The 19608-nt window shown below is 45.2% G+C and overlaps 2 protein-coding genes across 2 annotated transcripts in view; both read left to right on the top strand.

Annotated features, from left to right (window-relative positions):
* Positions 1-2780, top strand: part of DDX51 (DEAD-box helicase 51) — a 92676-nt gene extending 89896 nt beyond the window's left edge. Inside the window, exon 16 of the mRNA XM_083148624.1 lies at positions 2518-2780. The gene's annotated coding sequence lies outside the window, so the exon portion shown is untranslated. The remainder of the gene's footprint in view (positions 1-2517) is intronic.
* LOC146008861 (glutathione S-transferase theta-1-like) overlaps positions 1-19608 on the top strand; it is a 184509-nt gene that overhangs the window by 39095 nt on the left and 125806 nt on the right. The window lies entirely within an intron of this gene.

Below are 19608 nucleotides of genomic sequence, written 5' to 3'. Positions count from 1 at the left end.
TCAGACGCATCCACTTCCAGAACAAATGGGAGATCCGGGTTACGATGTCGCAGAATCCCCGCAGAGACAAAAGCGGTCTTCAAACTGTTGAATGCCTCCACCGCAGAGGTAGGCCAGGAAGAAGGATCTGCCCCTTCTTGGTCAAGGCAACAATGGGTGCTACGATGTCAGAGAATGCCGGAATGAATCTGCGGTAATAGTTGGCGAAGCCCAGAAATCTTTGTGTGGATTTGAGACTGGAGGGCTGAACCCAGTCCTTGATGACTTGGACCTTAACTGGGCCCATCTAAAACCCACTAGGAGAAATTATATAACCTAAGAAGGAAATGCTTTCTTTCTCAAATTCACATTTCTCTAGCTTAGCATAGAGATGATTCTCCCTTAATTTCTGTAAGACAGCACGTACATGATGACGATGTTGCTCCAGGGATATCGTCAAAGTACACAACGACAAAGATACCCCAAAAATCTCTAAGAACATTAATGAGGTCCTGGAAAACCGCTGGAGCATTAGCAAGGCCGAAGGGCATAAGGGCGAAGGGCATTACTAGATACTCATAATGCCCTGTGTGGGTATTAAAAGCTGTCTTCCACACATCACCCTCCTTTATCCTAATCAAGTTGTAGGCACCCCGTAAATCAATCTTGGAAAATATGGTAGCCGTCCGTAACTGATCAAACAGAACTGATATGAGGGGCAGAGGATAATAATGCTTTACACTAATATCATTGAGTGGTCTGTAATCAATACAAGGTCTGAGGGAGCCGTCTTTCTTCCCCACAAAAAAAGAATCCGGCTCCCACCGGAGATGTAGAAGGTCTGATAAAGCCCTTCTTAAGATTTTCCTCAATGTAATCCTCCATCGCCTTTGCCTCATGTAGGGATAATGAATAGAGCCAACCTTTAGGCAATTTGACATTTGGGAGGAGAGTGATAGCGCAGTCATATGGCCTATGCGGTGGTAATATATTAGCCTCTTTTTTAGAAAAAACGTCGGCAAAAGAGGCATTCAGCCACTTCAGTCACGAAGTGACTGAATGGGGAGCACCAGACACCTGGAGGCACAACCTTTACCCCAATGTAACAACTCCCCGGTCTGCCAGTCAAATCCGGGATTATGAATCTTAAGCCAGGGTAGACCCAACACAATCTGGGCTAACGGTCTATGAAAAACAAAAAAACACAAGCTTTCTGTGTCAGTTACCCCATTAACAACTAGAGGTATGGTGCAATGGGTTATGGGACCACCTGCCAACTGGTTGCCATCTAAACCAAAGACAGAAATACCTGGAGTTAGAGGAATGAGAGGAACCCCATGACGCTCATCGTCTGCTGATCCGCTCTGCCAGTCCCTCCATTGGTTAACTGTATCTTACCGTATTCAATATAAAACACTTCTAGTAGCATATAAAGCTATTAACCATACTGCACCAGCATATATCTCTCTACTTATCACAAAATATCTCCCATCTCGACCACTTCGCTCTGCACAAGATTTGCGTCTCTCTTCTGAACGGATCACTAGCTCCCATTCACTATTACAGGACTTTCATCGGGCTGCTCCCATCCTATGAAATGCCCTTCCACGCACAATAAGACTCTCCGCTAGCCTCCAAACTTTCAAGCGTTCCCTGAAAACTCACCTCTTCAGGCAAGCCTATCATATTTAAGTTCTACACGATTACCCTCTGAGGCACTTATGTATTATATAGCTTACCTTCTGGACTTGTAACTTGGTGGGACTGCTATGCTATTACTAATGCCTGTCCTTGTGTTTCCCTCCTATATCCCTATAGATTGTAAGCTTGCAGCAGGGCCCTCTAACCCCCAAGTCTGTCTGTTGTTACCCAGTTTGTTTTATCACTGTCTACTATTGTAAAGCGCAACGAAATCTGCTGCGCTAGATAAGAAACTGTAAATACATAAATAAATGATCACGAGTAAGGTGGCCAATCCCGGGATCGGGATCGGTGGGATCCCGGGATTTGGCCCCCAAAATGCCGGGATTTCAATCCCGGGATTGAAGTTTCCAATCCTGGGATTTCGGGATTAGACTGCGCATGCGCAGTCTAATGCCGAGCAGCGTCTGAGCACACGCTCAGACGCTGCCTGGCTTCTCCCGGTACCCGGCAGAGCAGCGCTGCACAATGTGACCTCTCAGCGTGACGAGATCAGAGGTCACGCCCGGCAGTATGAAGCCGTGCTGCCCGCCCCACTATCCAGCGCACCAGCCCACCAGCAGCATGAACCCAGCCAGCAACCCGGCTCCTGGCTCCCGGCAGCATGAAGCTGACCGCCCACCCGGCAAACCCATCCAACCGGCAACCCAGCCAACAACCCAGCTGCACCTGCCAAATGTAAGTAAATGCGGGGTAGCCAGGATGTTTTTTTATTAGAAAAGCCAATCCCGGGAATCCCGGGATCGCGCATTTTTTCAATCCCGAATCCCAGGATTGAAAACATTCCCCTGGATTGGCTTCCCTACTTAGAAGCGTTGCTGAAACTTAATTACCATTATCATTGTCAGTGACTGGAAACAAGTTGGTTCCATTCTTGGGAACTTACAATTACTACCGTTGGTCCATATGAACCATCATTGTCTGCAGTACAGTGTGAGGTCTGGTTCTATATTTGACAGTTGCCTGTGATGATCTGCATTCAGACTCCTCAGATGGATGAACAGCTTTCTATGAATATACTCTTTTAGCGAGAGCTCAATTTTATTTTATAATTAAACCTCAATAGAAACGGTACATGAGCGTCTAGCAATTTTTTGACTGTGCAGAATTGCTTTTATTTTTTGTATTTATGGTATCTAATGATATTACCGTAGTTGAATTATTGTATGATTCACTATTTGAATCATTATTTGTTTGGTCAATAAATTGTTGTCAAAATGATCTATAAGGGAAAATAGAACACAAGGCTTTATTGTACTTTTATAGAAGACATCCATTGAACACTAAATACAAGCACCATTTACTTCATTTAACAGTTTTTGCCAACGAAGTCTTAAGTTTCAAAAACATTGCAGAGCATACCATTTACCATTTGCTTCCATAAAAAATCTTGCCTTTTTTTCTTGGTTGGATATCACTTATAAGAATTATCTGTAACTCTGTCCTAATTGGGTTATTTAATCACTTTAATTTGCAGCCTCCTTTATTTTCATAATAGAAGGCATATAGCCACCACAAGCTACTGGCATACATGTGCACTGCTATGCAGGTTTTTTGTATGCTCATTATAGAGTGTTGTTCACACAATACCCATCATTATACTAATGTGTAGTTCACAGGATATCTCAGTCTACATTTCCCATTATCGAAGCCGTGTAGTGGCAAAGTCATTTACAGAGGATTGAGGCTGGAACAAAAAGCATCAGTCAAAACTGTCAACATGGTGCAACTTTATTTATTGTGTAAAATGAAATGTCATTGATGTTTTTCTATGTGTTTAATTTAATATATTTAATGACCTATTATGCTGCTATTATTTATTTAAACATTAGAAGAGTTTTGTGTGTTTTTGTACAAATAATCTGCCTGAATAAACATCTGTAAGACTTGATCGCAGGGCAAATTTGTTCTCAAAATGGGCAAAACCGTGTGCACTGCAGGTGGGGCAAATGTAATGTGTAGAGAGAGTTAGATTCGTTAGATTATACTGAAATCTAAATTGCAATGTAAAAATAAAGAAGCCAGTATTTACCCTGCACAGAAACAAAATAACTCACCCAAAAGCCCCGTACACACAGCATGACTAGGGAGCCAGTGTTGAACGACGAATTGAACAGCACACATCACTACACACCTGCGAAGTGTGCTGAGCGATTTGTGCAGAGCACTGTTTAAATCCTATTGACAGCGACCCCTCTATATTACATCTTTGATAATTCACTATCATCAGGCAAGGTACCGAAAGACTGGAGAATAGCAGAGGTACTGTAGTGTCAATATTCAAAAAAGGAAAAAGGGAGGATCCAGCTAATTACAGACCTGTGAGCTTAACATCAATAGTGGGTACATTATTTGAAGGATTTTTAAGGGATGATATTCAGGAATAATTAGACCTTCATATTTTACTCAGTAATAACCAGCATGGGTTCGTGAAAAATCATTCATGCCAACCTTATTTACTAGATTTCTATGAGGAGGTTAGCAAAAACTTTAATAATGTAAACACTGTAGATGTGATTTTCCAAGATTTTGCTAAAGCTTTTGACAAAGTAACACACAAGAGGTTGATAAATAAAATGGAGGACCTGGGATTAGGGGCAAATATCTGCAGATGGGTAGGGAACTGGCTGTGTAATAGAGAACAAAGAGTGGTTGTGAACAGTGCCGTATCAAACATGATTGCCACAAGATTCGGTTCTAGGGCCCATTTTATTTAACATTTTTATTATATTGGGATGGAGTTACTCAGCAATGTATCCATCTTTGCAGATGACACAAAACTGAGCAGAGTTATTAAATCATCAGAAGATGTCGCCACGCTTCAAAATGATCTTGACATTCTAGATGAGTGGGCAAAAAAGTGAAAGTTCAATGCGGATAAATGCAAGGTTATGCATATTGGAAGACATAACCAGTGTGCTAGTTATAACCTAAGCGGGGAGGCATTGGGTAATTCAGTACTTGAAAAGGATCTAGGAGTCCAAATAGACAACAAACTGGGTGCAGTGCTCAATGTAATATAGCAACAAAAAGGCCAACAGAATTCTAGCCTGTATTAATAGGGGCATGGAAACTAGGAACTCAAAAGTAATTATGATTCTGTACAAAGCATTGGTTAGACCTCACCTCGAATATGTACATTTCTGGGCCCCATACTATAAAAAGGACATCATAGAATTAGAAAAAATCCAAAGAAGAGCAACAAAGCTTATCATTGGGGACTGCTGATTGGAAGATCCTGTGGGTGGACTGGCGCTTCCAATGGATGAGAGAATTGTGCCCACTGATGTATGGGCACCTTAACTAATGTCGATATTCTAAAGTCAGTTTTTAACCTGTTGATATTCTTACAATGTCAACAAGTTGCCTGTTGCCATTATAATTGTCCACATAATTACAACCCTACTAATGCAGCATTGGTAGCAGGGCGGGCCCTGGATTCAGCTGGTAGCATGAGCAGGCCTTTCGGAGCATTATATGCTGATAAATATGTAAGTATAAAATGGAGTCGTAATTTGGTACTTGTTTCCTAGCACGGCGCCCGTCGTACTTGATTGCATACCTTAAGTTAAGGTAACTTAAGGTATGCGATCAATGCGATGGACGCGATTTTCTTTTAATTACCAGGCTTAATTGCTGGCAATAAGAAAATCGCGTTGATCGCGTCCATCGCATGCCATTATAATGGCATGCGATGCGATCGACGTGATCAACGTTATTTTACATAGGGCTCAATGTTAAATGAGCTTTAAATGTTAAAATCGCGTTGATCGCGTCCATCGCATGCCATTATAATGGCATGCGATGCGATCGACGCGATCAACGCGATTTTACATAGGGAACAATGGGAAATGGGCCAATGTGCCCAATTTCTCATTGTATATGCCCCCTATTGGTTTTGAAGTATGTGAAATGCCCCCCCCCCCTCCATTGTTAACGCCACCCCACTATTGACGTGAACCCAAAGCGTGGCGAGCGCATCGAGCCCATGAGGGGCGGCGGCACGCGTCCTCCGACCTTTTCATACCCCCACTATCCACGTCAGTGTGGAGTTGATTCTATAAAGTGTGGCGAGCGTTGCGAGCCACTGAGCCCGAAGCGTGGCGAGCGGAAGCGTATACCTGTGCATTTTCCCTCGCCACGCTTCGGGCTCGGTGGCTCGCTGCGCTCGCCACACTTTATAAAATCAACTCCACGCCGACGTGGATAGTGGGGGTATGAAAAGGTCGGAGGACGCGTACCGCCGCCCCTCGCCATGCTTCGGGCTCGTTTTCCATGTTCGCTCGCCACGCTTCGGGCTCGGTGGCTCGCTGCGCTCGCCAAACTTTATGAAATCAACTCCACACCGACGTGGATAGTGGGGGTATGAAAAGGTCGGAGGACGCGTACTGCCGCCCCTCGCCACGCTTCGGGTTCACGTCAATAGTGGGGTGGCGTTAACAATGGGGGGGCATTTCAACCATGAGGGGGGGTTGCAATTGCAATTGGGTTTTTTGGGGCTTTTTACATTGGAATCAATGTAAAATTTGGTCTCAGGGACCATTTTACATTGATTCCAATGTAAAAATTGCGTTGATCGCATCACATGCGATTTGGTTGCATGCGATGCAATCGATGCGATTTGGTTGCATGCGATGCAATCGGTGGGATTTTTTCGCCCGCGATCAATACAATCAAAATCGCGGGCGACGTGCTAGGAAACAAGTACCCGTAATTTTTCTGGTCTGGTATAAATAGCCAAACTTTTGGCAAGTGTAATATTCAGAGCAGTACCTGGTGTCAGCATTATAATGGGACATATCTTGTCCCAGTCCATATGCACACCCTTACTTAAGGCCGTACACGTTAGAGTGATCCCACCAACACCGATATTGGTGGGGGGGGGGATATATGGGGTGCGAAATCGGCATGTGCGTACTTACTTGCCAATGCTGCACATGAGGGGGGTGACTACGGCAGGGCAACTAGGTCATGCTGCCGGTGCCAGGTCCTGCTAGGGCAGCTGTCCTTCTCCGCTCACATCTCATCAAAAGTTTAGTGTTGAACAAGAGCTTTTTACCTGTTATCAGCTGATATAAATCTCCACTATCTGTGTGAGTGAGGAACCCAACTGACATCCCTTTTGTGGGGGTTATCTTTCTGATTAGTGCTTCGGACAATTGCTTTACAATGCTGCTCCTGATATAATATATTGAGAATGAAAACAACAGTAACCGGATTCGTCCTCTATTGGACACACATGGACTGATTATCTATTACAATAGTAATTGCAGAAGTCAACTAGGTATACATAGATTTAAAATAAAATTGAAATTCAATTTAGAATAAGTTATTCTTATTCTTATCTAAAGTGACAATAGAAACTAGTGTGTACAGGTGAACGAAAATACTAAGAAATGTTGGTATGGTTTTTTCTAACCTTCACACATACATTAACTTGATAATAGTAATATCACAATAAATTTTACATTAAATAATATGTGTTTAATGTGAATATTAAGTGACTTAAATCGCATCCTCTTTCTGGCTAAAGAAATAATACTGGCTTTATATAATGGTGCTGGTTGAATCCTATTAGCCCTTATTCATTTTCTAGTGCGACTGATCTCAAAACTGGACGCATTTTTACGGCGGTTGGAATTCGCACAAAAGTGCTCACTGCTCCGCAGGGTATCGAGCTATTTTAAAGCTAATTTGGGCTCAAATCAGGGTTGCTGGCATTTAAACTCCATTGGAACAGCTGTGTTAGAATTTCCAAAAAATAAAAATAACAAAAGCGTGTTTATTTGATAAACAATCAATGGGGGGATTCGTACCCAAACTCACTGGTAGGGTGTGTGGTAAAGGTGTATAAAGGTATCTTTTAGAGATCCACCCGTGCAGATGCTATGAAAATGGAATACCAGTAGGTAAAACTGTGTCCAAAAAGTGTGTACCGTACTCACTGTATATACAGTAGCTTGACCCCTATAAAGGTTTCGGTACTTATGTATTATCTGGGCTCCCATGTTAAATGCACCCCATTTTTTCATACCCCTACTATCCAACTACGCATGGAGTTGATTTTATATAGTGTGGCGAGCGCAGCGAGCCACCGTGCCCGAAGCGTGGCGAGCGCAGCGAGCTCCGCGAGGGGACACGGTCTCATAAGAAAAACGGGAGCCCAGATATTACATAAGTACCAAGGTTTCTTTTGCTGACACCAAATAGTGTGAAATGTCCAAATGTCAAGGTGCCTACCGTACTCACTGTGCATGTAGGTGAGATAAACACATAGCGTTTTCTTTGAATGAGGCCTGGTCCCTCAAATTTTCACCAACCTCATCCCAACCGGTCTCAGTAAAATAATTTTAATATCGGTACAACTGCAATGTGGCCAATTGGCCAATAGCCACACACAGATGATCCAATAAACAATGTAAAAACAAAGGTAAAAGTAACTCACTTCTCTGCCAACATGTTTTGGCGGTCGCAGCCGCCTTTTTCTTTGAAAATTTGATATTAAAATTATTTTACTGAGACCGGTCCTCCTCCTCCTCTCTTTTCATATAAACCTCTGGGATGAGGTTGGTGAAAATTTGAGGGACCATGCCTCATTCAAAGAAAACGCTATGTGTTTATCTCACCTACACGCACAGTGAAGGTGAGACATTGAATCGCGACTGCCGAAATGCAGTCAAGCGGGCCAAGAATGGGACCGGGTCACGTCTGCCGGGCCCGCCCAACAGTCGTCACACGAGATTGAATAACGCCCTATGTCATGGCTTCTATGTAGTTATGTTGGTACATTCTTGCTAATTTCTAATAAAATATGTACTAAAACATACAACAGTACATCAGTTTTCTTTTACTAATACAGGTCCATAATAATGAAAAGATGTGTCTTTATCTATTTATTTTTTTGCATCAGTTGATCACAGCCCTTTTTGTGCTAAGGTGTCCATACACGGTACAATTATTGTACTGGAGATACAGTATAAACATGTTCATGCTTCAGCAGAATGTGCCCTTTATTTGCATAAATCAACTGATATGGAAGGTCTAAGAAATATGGCAGGACAAAGTATCAAAGCAAAGCATTTTAGTAGTAAGAGACACAGATAGTGCTTTCTTTGTTCTTGAAATTGCTACAGATTCCAGAGTATTTAGCCTTGAGAAAAATTGATTGTATAAAGACGGAGGAAATAAGATAATATGGTAACTGTGTGGGAATAATGAATTCCTAAATCTGTCTATACTCACCATGGTAGATATATTTAAGCAATGTGTTGCCAATTAAAACTTATCTCTCCTCTGACTTAAAGCTAAAAATACATCTTGAGTACACCAAGCTGTTCTGACACACACAAAATAAAAATAAAATTGTAGGGGAAACATCTTTGAGCAAATTCTAAAAAAATGTCTAAATTTAAGTAGCACTAAAATGTCATTCAGGGTGAAAAATGTATAATTACACCACTGCATGTATAGTGTTACCTGGAAGGGTGGGGAACACTTGCGCCGCCAAAAGCAGATGCAGAAAGATTCATCTCTTGCCATGAAACCCCTGGCAATGAGTAATTAGAAGCCATACTAGGGCGTGGTGTGAGGATAAAATAGTGTGCTGAGCGTAGTGAGGCACCGTGCCTGAAGCATCCCGAGCGATGTGAGGGGATGTAGTGCACTTCAAACTGTCCATGTCGACTGTGTTGACATTCGGGTCAAAAAACAGTAAAAACCCCCATGTTGACCTTTTGACTGTGACCTTGCCCATGTCAACCTAATGATTGTGCCGACCTAATGTCCTGTTGACCTAGACACATGTCGACCTAGACCCATGTCGACCCAATGCTTGTCGACCTAGTTGTTGTAGCCCCAACAATCCACACCCGAAACTGCTATGCAGCCCCGTGGCTTGGGGGAGCCCAGCAAGAAATCTCCTGAACCCATTTTCCTTTATTTTATTTTAAAATCACTACTGCTGTGACTTCAATATGTCAACAATGCTATCATATAGAAGCATGCCGCAGTCCCCATACAGGGCAAGGCGACATCAAGGTTGAGTTATTTAAGGAGCTATTTTTATTCTTCTTGACGCAGCTATGATTGCTAGGGGGCAATTAAAAGGAATTACTAGAGGATGGTTATAAGGTATTGTAGCATTAGCATAACCTGCCCTCAGAGATTATAGCAGCAGACTAAAGCTATTCATTTCAGTTCTCAACATCAATTGAAATGTTAGGGAGATTTGGCAGGTTGGATTTTCAAATGTAACTATTAAAAAAAAAATATTGAATTGATATAGCTTCATTGTGTGTGTTCTTTTCTGTTATAATGACCATGAGACTGTGGTTGCTGCATGCTTCTTTCCTGCAGAACAGCAGGAAACATACTTAATATAGAGGCATATTACACAGACTCTATATGGTGTGTCCCACTGCCAGACTACACCACAGCAATAGGAACTACATACTTCACACCATCTCCCTCTTTATTCCGGTTTATTATATGTACCCCCTTTCATTAATTCTCTCGCATGGTCTTCTCTCGCTGACTTTTTTTGTCTGGGTGGCTTCTCGGTACTTGTGAGTTATCCGGGATGCCGATTTTTTCATCGCGCCTGAAAAATCGTGGGCATCGCGTCGGCCACGGCCATTATAAGGGGCCGCGACTCGACCGACGCGATGCCCACGATTTCCCATAGACAGTAATGTTAAAAGACGCGATGGACCCGATTTCCCATAGACAGCAATGTTAAAATAAAATGACAATGTGAAATTGGCCAATATGGCCATTTCACATTGGATATGTTTTAAAAAAAAATGTTTCATGGCCCCCCACCACCGTTAACGCCACCCCGCTATTGACGCCAACCCGAAGCGTGGCGAGCGCAGCGAGCCCGCGAGGGGTGGCGGTACGCGTCCTCCGACCTTTTCATACCCCTACTATCCATGTCGGCGTGGAGTTGAGAATAGAATAGTGTGGCGAGCGCAGCGAGCCACCGAGCCCGAAGCGTGGCGAGCGCAGCGAGCCCCGCGAGGGGACGCGGACACTTGTGAAGCCCGCAAGGGGACGCGGATACCTGCGCTCGCCACGCTTCGGGCTCGGTGGCTCGCTGCGCTCGCCACACTATTCTAATCTCAACTCCACGCCGACATGGATAGTAGGGGTATGAAAAGGTCGGAGGACGCGTACCGCCGCCCCTCGCGGGCTCGCTGCGCTCGCCGCGCTTCGGGTTGGCGTCAATAGCGGGGTGGCGTTAACGGTGATGGGGGGCCATGAAACATTTTTTTTTAAAACATATCTAATGTGAAATGGCCATATTGGGCAATTTCACATTGTCATTTTATTTTAACATTGCTGTCTATGGGAAATCGGGTCCATCGCGTCTTTTAACATTACTGTCTATGGGAAATCGGGTCCATCGTGTCTTTTAACATTACTGTCTATGGGAAATCGCGGGCATCGCGTCGCAGCCCCTTATAACGGCCACGACCGACGCGATGCCCCCGATTTGGGGGTAAATCGCGGGCATCGCGTCGGTCGGGTGTCCTTAAGTTAACTAAACTTAAGGACAAAATCGGCAGCCCGGATAATTCACAAGTACCGGCTTCTCTCTTCTCTTCGGGGTCATAGAAAACAGAAAAAAAATATATGATTTGATAAATTTGTTATATCAGAACGATTAAACAATTTGTCTGACTGATCACTGTCTGTTTTCAAGTGTTTGGGAACATTTTTTTGATTGTCAGTTGCTCCCATACATTTCCAGGTTTTTGTTCCCACCAGATAGATCAGACAGAAAATTTGTACGTGTGTACGCACCTTAAGATTGATTCCATTACTAAACTCAAACGTATCAAGTTACCTGAGATGTGGTGTTTAATAATTGCATGACCTGCCTCAAGTCTAGCCATATTCTTAGTTGTACATATACAACAGTGAGAGTTTCAATCACTAGTTGTGGAGGCCTGCTGCACTAATGCACAAACAGACAGGCTGTAACACACAAACCTAATCAGCTTTACAGGTAAGTGGCAGTTCTGCTACATCTTTTCTTTTCTCTATTGACAATGAAAATAACTTCAATTGCTGCAATGTTCAGGGGTGTATGCAGCAGGTCTGGTTGAGCATTTTCGCCTGCAGGCCTCTAGAGTGCGATCTGAAATGTGTGAAATCTCTGTGCTCTAAAACGGGAGTTTGAGCCCCTTAGCCAGATCTTTAGCCAGGTTTAGCCTCTTTGCACAGGTAAACTTGGTACGAACGGGCGTGCACACATGGCATGCATTGATTATATACGCATGAAATATTGAATTGCTCTGGTGTGTACCCACAAAACTATTGATTTCCCCATGTAGGGGCTTTATTAAGGATCACAATTGACAGTTAACCATCAATAGTTTTGATGGCAGAGCTCTGATGGTCCTGTGTCATTGATGACATGGAGACCCGACTATATTCTTTTTTCCTTCAGGAGTATTGTGCTTGGCTCCATTCCAGACCCCCCCCCCCCCCCCAAAAAAAAAAAAATAATAATCTCTGCCTCTTTCCCTGAATTAGTCATATATTTTTAATATCCCTCCCTTCACTGATTTGCCTGCCGCCAACCATTGATGGGATCATCCTAAAGCCCGTACACACGGGGGAGATATATTGCCCAGCAATATATTGCTAGCAATATATTGCTGAGCAATATATTGCCCAGTGTCTCCTTTGCATCAGCGACCAGAGATGGTCGCTGATGAAAAGGACCTCTGCTGGGGGTGCTGCAGAGGTAATTAGCTGGTCGCAGGAGCAAGCTCCTGCGACCAGCGATTACAATGGGGCAGAAAACGGGAGCACGCAGCCGGCGATTTATCGCTGGTGCGCACTCCAATCACTGGCAATATGGTCGCCTGCGACCATATTCCCAGCGATTATAGCCCGTATCGCCCCGTGTGTACACAGCATTAGAGACCACGCAGTAAACTGCACTATCACTTTACTATTTACACTGTGACAGGCTGATACAGAACCCATTGCCCCAGAAAATGACCTACAGTATGATAAATAACACAACATTATTTCCTTTTTATTGCAATATATTGTAAATTTACAAGTTTGAATGAATTGGCCACAGTGTTATTTGAGTATAGTATTGGTTAATGAAGAATAATGTATTGTCAGGGCATATTGGGTAGCTGCACTGCAGTATGTTATTTAGCAAACATAATAGAGTTGTATTGTACACTGTAATTATGTCCAAACGGGCAGATTGGGAACTAACAGTGGTCCTGAAAAAATGTGGACAGCACCAAATCAAATGTATGCGGAACCAACACCAAAATAGGCGGGATTACTACATCACTACACCTGTGTGGAAGCTGTTGGATTCATTATACTTGCCAGTCTAGTGACCAGTCCTTAAGTTGCTGTGACAATGTTCATATTTTGTAACTCACAATGCTATATTTCAATGGAGCAGGCATATCTATGCAATGGGTGGTGAGTGACATTGCTTATTTCCAATGTGTGCAAATGCAATTACTAAAACAAAACCATAAAATGACACAAGCGCCTAAAAGCATCATAAATAACCATTATTTTCTTTCAATAAACCTATTATGAATATTTCTTATTTATGATGGACTAGTAAATCAACAACAAATTCTTAAATCCTGTCACTGTTCCCTGAGTTATGACTGGCAAGACAATAGTCACATATCCATATCACACTATGGTAATATCGCGTTTCATGCATAGGCGCCGAAACCATGGGTGCTCCGGGGCCCGAGCACCCACGGAAGGTGAGGAGCACCCAACAGCACGGCCATGGCAGCGGGGTCCCAGCAGCGGATATGCTGGCATCAGCGGGGGTCCCTGCGGCAGATGGGAACTAGTAGTGGTAGTAATACCGCTGCTAGTTTCCATCTTCCGCAAGGACCCTGCTGCTGACGGCATATCCGCTGCTGCTGGGACCCTGCTGCGGCGCTGCTGCTGCTCCCTGACCCCGCTGCGGCGCTGCTGCTGCTCCCGGACCCCAACAGCGAGCAGCGGGTGAGTCCAGGAAAGGGGGGGGGGGCTGGGTTTTTTTTTGGGGGGGGGGTTTGGCGGGGGTTGGGAGCACCCACCGAGAAAAAAGGAAATCGGCGCCCCTTGTTTCATGGTGTACAGTCAGAAACTAGTCTCTCCCATGACTTAAATCTAGGGTTACCAACTCATCCCTTTAATCCGGGACACATATTAATTACTAGAGACAGGATTATATGCATTTGCATGTTTGCATATGCATTTGCATATTTTGCCCATTCTCACTGGTTATTGCATATTTTACCTAAAATCTAGTGATGGTGCATATTTTAGGCCCTGCCCCCTTTCCATCCGTGAGTCACAGCACTGCTTTGCCCTGCTGCTGCTGGCCAGGTAGTGGTAGAGTGTGCAGGCTGAGGCAATATGTGCGCAGTGTGGGGAACCTTTGATGAACGATATGTCTGACACTGTTCTAGGCTGCCAATCCATGTTGATAAAAGTCAGTCGGGGCGGATGCCATTACGAAGCTCCTGAACCTTTGCCTGCCCCAGGCCTGGGACTTTACACCAAGAGACAGACTTCTGCAGCAGAGGAGGCGGACAGAAGGGTTGTGACATCACACGGCGCAGAGGAAATGCTGTGTCACAGTGAGTATTCAGCGCAGAGAGGAAGCCTTCCACTGCGCCGCCCTCACACGCTATGCTGACATTTGATCCATCGGCGCTGGAGATGAGGGTCCGTTTAGTTGATGCAAGAAGATCTTTGGACCCTGCAGTCTGCTGTAGCAGCCAGGGAGAAAAAAAGTCCTGTGTATAGCAATAGACATCTGCAGATGCTGTGGGCCTATTTTTGAGGTTTATTTGCAACTAATTTTATGCTGATTTTTAAATAAATAAGTTAAAAATAACTTTTTTTTATTATTTAATGTAGCATATTTTAACACTTTTCATGCATATTTTAAGTATTTTTCATGCATATTTGCATGCATATTTCAAGCTTTTTATGTTGCATATAATCCTGTCTCTATTAATTACACAGGTTCTGTGGTTGGCTTTCACCCGGATTAAAGGGATGAGTTGGTAACCCTACTTAAATCTGTAGGTGTGTACCCAGTTTATCTGCCCAATCTTACTGGTGGAACCAAAAATCTGGAGCATATGAGAATTGAACATTTGCTCCCAAACGCTGGAAAACAGACAGTTGTTATTCAGACTACTTGGTTAAAGCCGTTTGATATAACAAATGTATCCGAACAATCATATTTATCTGTTTTCCAGCATTTGGTTGACTGTCATTTGCTCTGATATATTGCCAGATTTTTGTTCCCACCAGACAGATTGGAAAGATAAAACTTTCTGGGCCAGATGCACTAAGCTTCAAAAGTGATAAAACAGAGAGTGATAAAAAAAACAACAACCAATCAGCTCCTGCCTCACATTTTGCAAACACGGTCTGTGACATGGCAGGTAGGAGCTGATTGACTGGCTTTTTAATCACTCTCCATTTTATCACTTTTGAATTCTAGTACATCGATCTGGCCCTATGTGTGTATCCAGCTTAATACACTAGTCTTTCACTGTGAGCAGATAATGGAGCACAGAGTTCAAGCTGTAGTATCATGTTACCTCACCTGGGAACCCTTGAAGTTGAGTATTGTGCTTTATCTGGGCCAGAGGTAAGCGGGCGGTGTGCATTGGGGAGGGGTGATGAGTGGGTTAGAGAGCCTGCACCTGTAATAGGAGAGGTGACACTGTACCTGGACCTGGTGTCCCATCCCTCCCGCTCCTTGTACATCTTTGCTAAGGCTAACGCCATCCCGTTCCTCTATAAAGACACGCAGATTTACAAAGGTCAGTTGTGGAAGATCTGAGCCTGGGCCCGGGGCATCTGCTCGCTAGAGACCATGATAATAATAATAATAATAGATTTAATTAAAGTACTACAAGTCCATCCATGCAAACTAGTAGGGTGTGCTGGGACTTGTAGTTTCAACGAGGCACAGATGATGAGACTCATGCATTTTGTCAGCAGGGTGTCAGGGTAATCAGACCGGTTAGGCTAGTAGCTTTCAGCTGACCAGCAGAACCAGTGCCTGGGAATAAACTTTGCTTACAGTATACTGTGTTTGCTCTGCATTAAATAAACATCTTCCTTGGGATGCAGTTAAAATCCCGGCGGTCGGGATCCCAGCGTTCAGAATCCCGACACCGGAATCCCGACCGCCGAAATCCCGACACATTCTCCCTCCGTGGGTGTCCACGACAACCTCGGAGGGAGAATAAATTAGCGTGGCGAGCGCAGCGAGCCCGCAAAGGGGGGGCGATCCACGTCCCCCCCTTGTCGGCATTTCGGCTGTCGGGATTCCGGCGTCGGGATTCTGAACGCTGGGATCCCGACCGCCGGGATTCAGTACTGAATCCTCTTCCTTATCACGTTGAAGTCTCTGCTATTTTGGGATGTTCCCGCTACAGCTCATAAAGGGCTGTCCGCCTGTAGTACATTTTAAGTTACCAATCTTTTAAGACTTAACTCAGGGTTGCCGACCCTCCCGGAATTACCGGGAGGATCCCGAAAATCGGGTCCTCCTCCCGGCCCCCCGGAAAGGTGGGCAACCCTCCCGGATTCCGGGGCACCCCCACGCCACCCCCCAATTGCGGCGTCTTCCCCATACCTTTTGGATTGAAATTGTCAAACCGCGGGTCTCAGAGGAGGGGGCGGAGCTAAAATCGCATCATTTTAACCCCGCCCCCCACGGAGATCCGTGAATTGGGGGTTTAACCATCCTGGGGGCCCCCCGAACTGCAGCTGGAAGTCTCCTCTCCGGGCTTCTCCCGGAGAGGAGACAGAAGAAAAAGTCGGCAACCCTGACTTAACTGAAGCGTCAATCTTGTGGGTTATTATAATATGCAGTACGGCATGCATAAATGGCTACCCACAGGGACAGTGGCTCTGGAATGAGCCCATCCCTGTGATGTGCTCAGCTGGCAGCCAGGGGGAGCTGCTCATGCGCAGTCAGGCAGAACGTCTTCAGGGAGAGAGTTCCGGGGGAAACCTCTGCCTGGCCAACAATGCCGTGTGTAGCCTATGGGCTACCGTCTTTTCAGATGGTGGTAGCTGCGGTGGTAAATCGGCAGTTTTAGGGAAATAGTCGCAAATGTGTAATGGCAAGTGGGCCCCTAAGGTTTTTAGGGGCCAATTATTCCAAAAAAAATTGCGATTGTTTTCCCCATTTTTTTCAGGGGTTATTTTCAAAAATATGCTATTACCTGGATGCATGTAGGTGAGACCGATGCAGATATCTCTGTGACCTGCTGCGATGCCTCCATTCCCACTTGCAGCCATATCCTCTATAGGTTTTTATGAGGGATGTGATGCTGCCAAATGTATAAATTTCTGGGCACCCATTGGTACATTGGCCCGGTACATTTGCATATTTAGTGCAATCCCGGATGCTAATATCGCGCTCAATATGCAAATAATGACAAATGGGCCCCTAATAACTGTTGCTTAACATTTGTTTGTTTTTTGTTCTATTGCACTCCAGGCTGCAATTGTGTGAGACTTTTTCGGTGCAGGAGCAGTCAGAAGATGTGATCCTGTGCGGCAGACTGACTGTCAGGCCACCATTTATCTTTGGGATATGGTCATTGGGTCGACCTAAATTTGGTCGACATACATTTGGTTGACACCCTTAAGTTGACAGGCCATAGGTAGACACTTGCCAAAAGTTGACATGGTAAAGGTCAACATAGTTTTTTAAAGGCTTTTTTTTATTCCCTACCATACACTAGGGTGTGGAGAGCTACACTCGTCAACATAGATGCCCCACAAAAAATTCACCATGTCGAAATATAGTCCATGTTGACCTAAGCCTGTCGACCCAATGTATGTTGACCTACATTGGGTGGACCCAATGACCCAGACCCTTTTCTTTGGCATCCAGAGAGATTTGGAGAGTATACAATGGCTTGTAGGATATCTATGAAAATCAGGAGCATAGACAGAAATGTGTGGGCCCCATAGCAACATGAAGGTGCCCCTGTCCCAAAGCTTCTATATAGACACCCTCCAAAGCAATTGTTACATTTCTGAACCATAATAGTGCCCTTGTTAATGTTATGCACCTTAACCCCTTCAGTGGTGTGTTTTTGTTTTTTTTTTGGGGGGGGGGGGGGGGGAGACAGACCTTCCAGGGCTGGTTTGTTTTGCCCCAGAAATATTCACCACTGAGGGGGCTGCCATTGGTTCTCTGCCTTTGTTGGGGGATAGGACTCCCGTGCAATTGTCAACGGGAAACAATCTGCAGCGGGGTTGTTAGCAGCGCAGCTCAACCGATGAGGTTAATATTACCTAAGTTTATTTTATGAAAAATAGTTTTGACCTAGTTCACATTGGGGGTTGATGTATAATTAGCCTGTATGTGCACTGATACTGCTTCATTCCCTTGGAATGAAAACTTGGAGAACCACAAGTCCCAGCATGCGGGGCATTAAAGGGCCCGCTGGCACTTGTAGTTCTGCAGTACAAAAAATAGTTAACAAAAACACACTGACACACTGTAAAATAAAAGTTTAATACACACAAAACACACACACACTGATACTTACCTACCTTGAGCCCGTAGGTCGGTCCCTGGATCCTGGGTCCGGGCTCCGGGGCTCCAGGGCAGAAGAGTCCGGTTCCGGGGCCTTGGTCCTGGTTCCGGGGCTGGTCCTGGGGTTCCGGGGCTCCTGGGCTGCAGAATCCGGGGTCCGAGATCCGAGGTAGTCCCCAGGGGTACCTAAGGAAGGAAATCCTACTCACCTGGTCCCCGGCGACGACCTCGGCATCCTCTCCGGTGACAGCGCTGCTCCCATCTGGTACCCGGCTCGCAGGACTTTGACAGGCGCAGAGATGTTTCCTCCTCGGCGTCTCTAGTCAGAATGATTTCTGGCCAATCAGGAGCCGAGAAAGTCGGCTCCTGATTGGCCAGAAATCATTCTGAATACAGACGCCGAGGAAGAAACATCTCTGCGCATCTAGAGCAAAAAATCGCACCCTATTACATTTCGCCCCGGGTGTCATTTTTAGTGGTCAGCGACGCGACCGACGCGATGCCCCCGATTTTCCCATTGAAATGCATTGAAAAAAGTCAATATCGCGTCGCTCGCGTCGCATGCGGCTAAAAAAGGCTTAAATGGTCCAGACGCGATGCCCCCGATTTCCCCATAGGGAACAATGTTAAATGCCTCAATTTACCCGTGATGCCCCCGATTTCCCATAGGAATCAATGTTAAATGGCTCAATTTACCAAAATCATCATAGGGAACAATGGTAAATGGGCCAGAAAACCCAAAAAACACCCCTGAACAGTGAAATGTCCCCACAAAAGTAGTTTACGCCACCCCACGATCAACGCGAACCCGAAGCGTGGCGAGCGGCGCCGGTACGGGTCCTCCGACCTTTTCATACCCCCACTATCCTCGTCGGCGTGGAGTTGAGAATAGAATAGTGTGGCGAGCGCAGCGAGCCACCGAGCCCGAAGCGTGGCGAGGGGACGCGGATACCTTCACAGGTAAACGCGTCCCTTCGCGAGCTTCACAGGTATCCGCGTCCGCTCGCCACGCTTCGGGCTCGGTGGCTCGCTGCGCTCGCCACACTATTCTATTCTCAACTCCACGCCGACGTGGATAGTGGGGGTATGAAAAGGTCGGAGGACGCGTACCGCCGCCCCTCGCGGGCTCGCTGCGCTCGCCACGCTTCGGGTTTGCGTTGATCGCGGGGTGGCGTAAATTACTTTTGGGGGGACATTTCACTGTTCAGCTGTGTTTTTTGGGTTTTCTGGCCCATTTACCATTGTTCCCTATGATGATTTGGGTAAATTGACCCATTTAACATTGTTTCCTATGGGAAATCGGGGGCATCGCGGGTAAATTGAGGCATTTAACATTGTTCCCTATG

Source organism: Crinia signifera, chromosome 1, assembly GCF_055691185.1.
Source record: "Crinia signifera chromosome 1, ASM5569118v1, whole genome shotgun sequence".
Classification (NCBI taxonomy): domain Eukaryota; kingdom Metazoa; phylum Chordata; class Amphibia; order Anura; family Myobatrachidae; genus Crinia; species Crinia signifera.
This window is presented reverse-complemented; position numbering and strand designations above follow the sequence as displayed.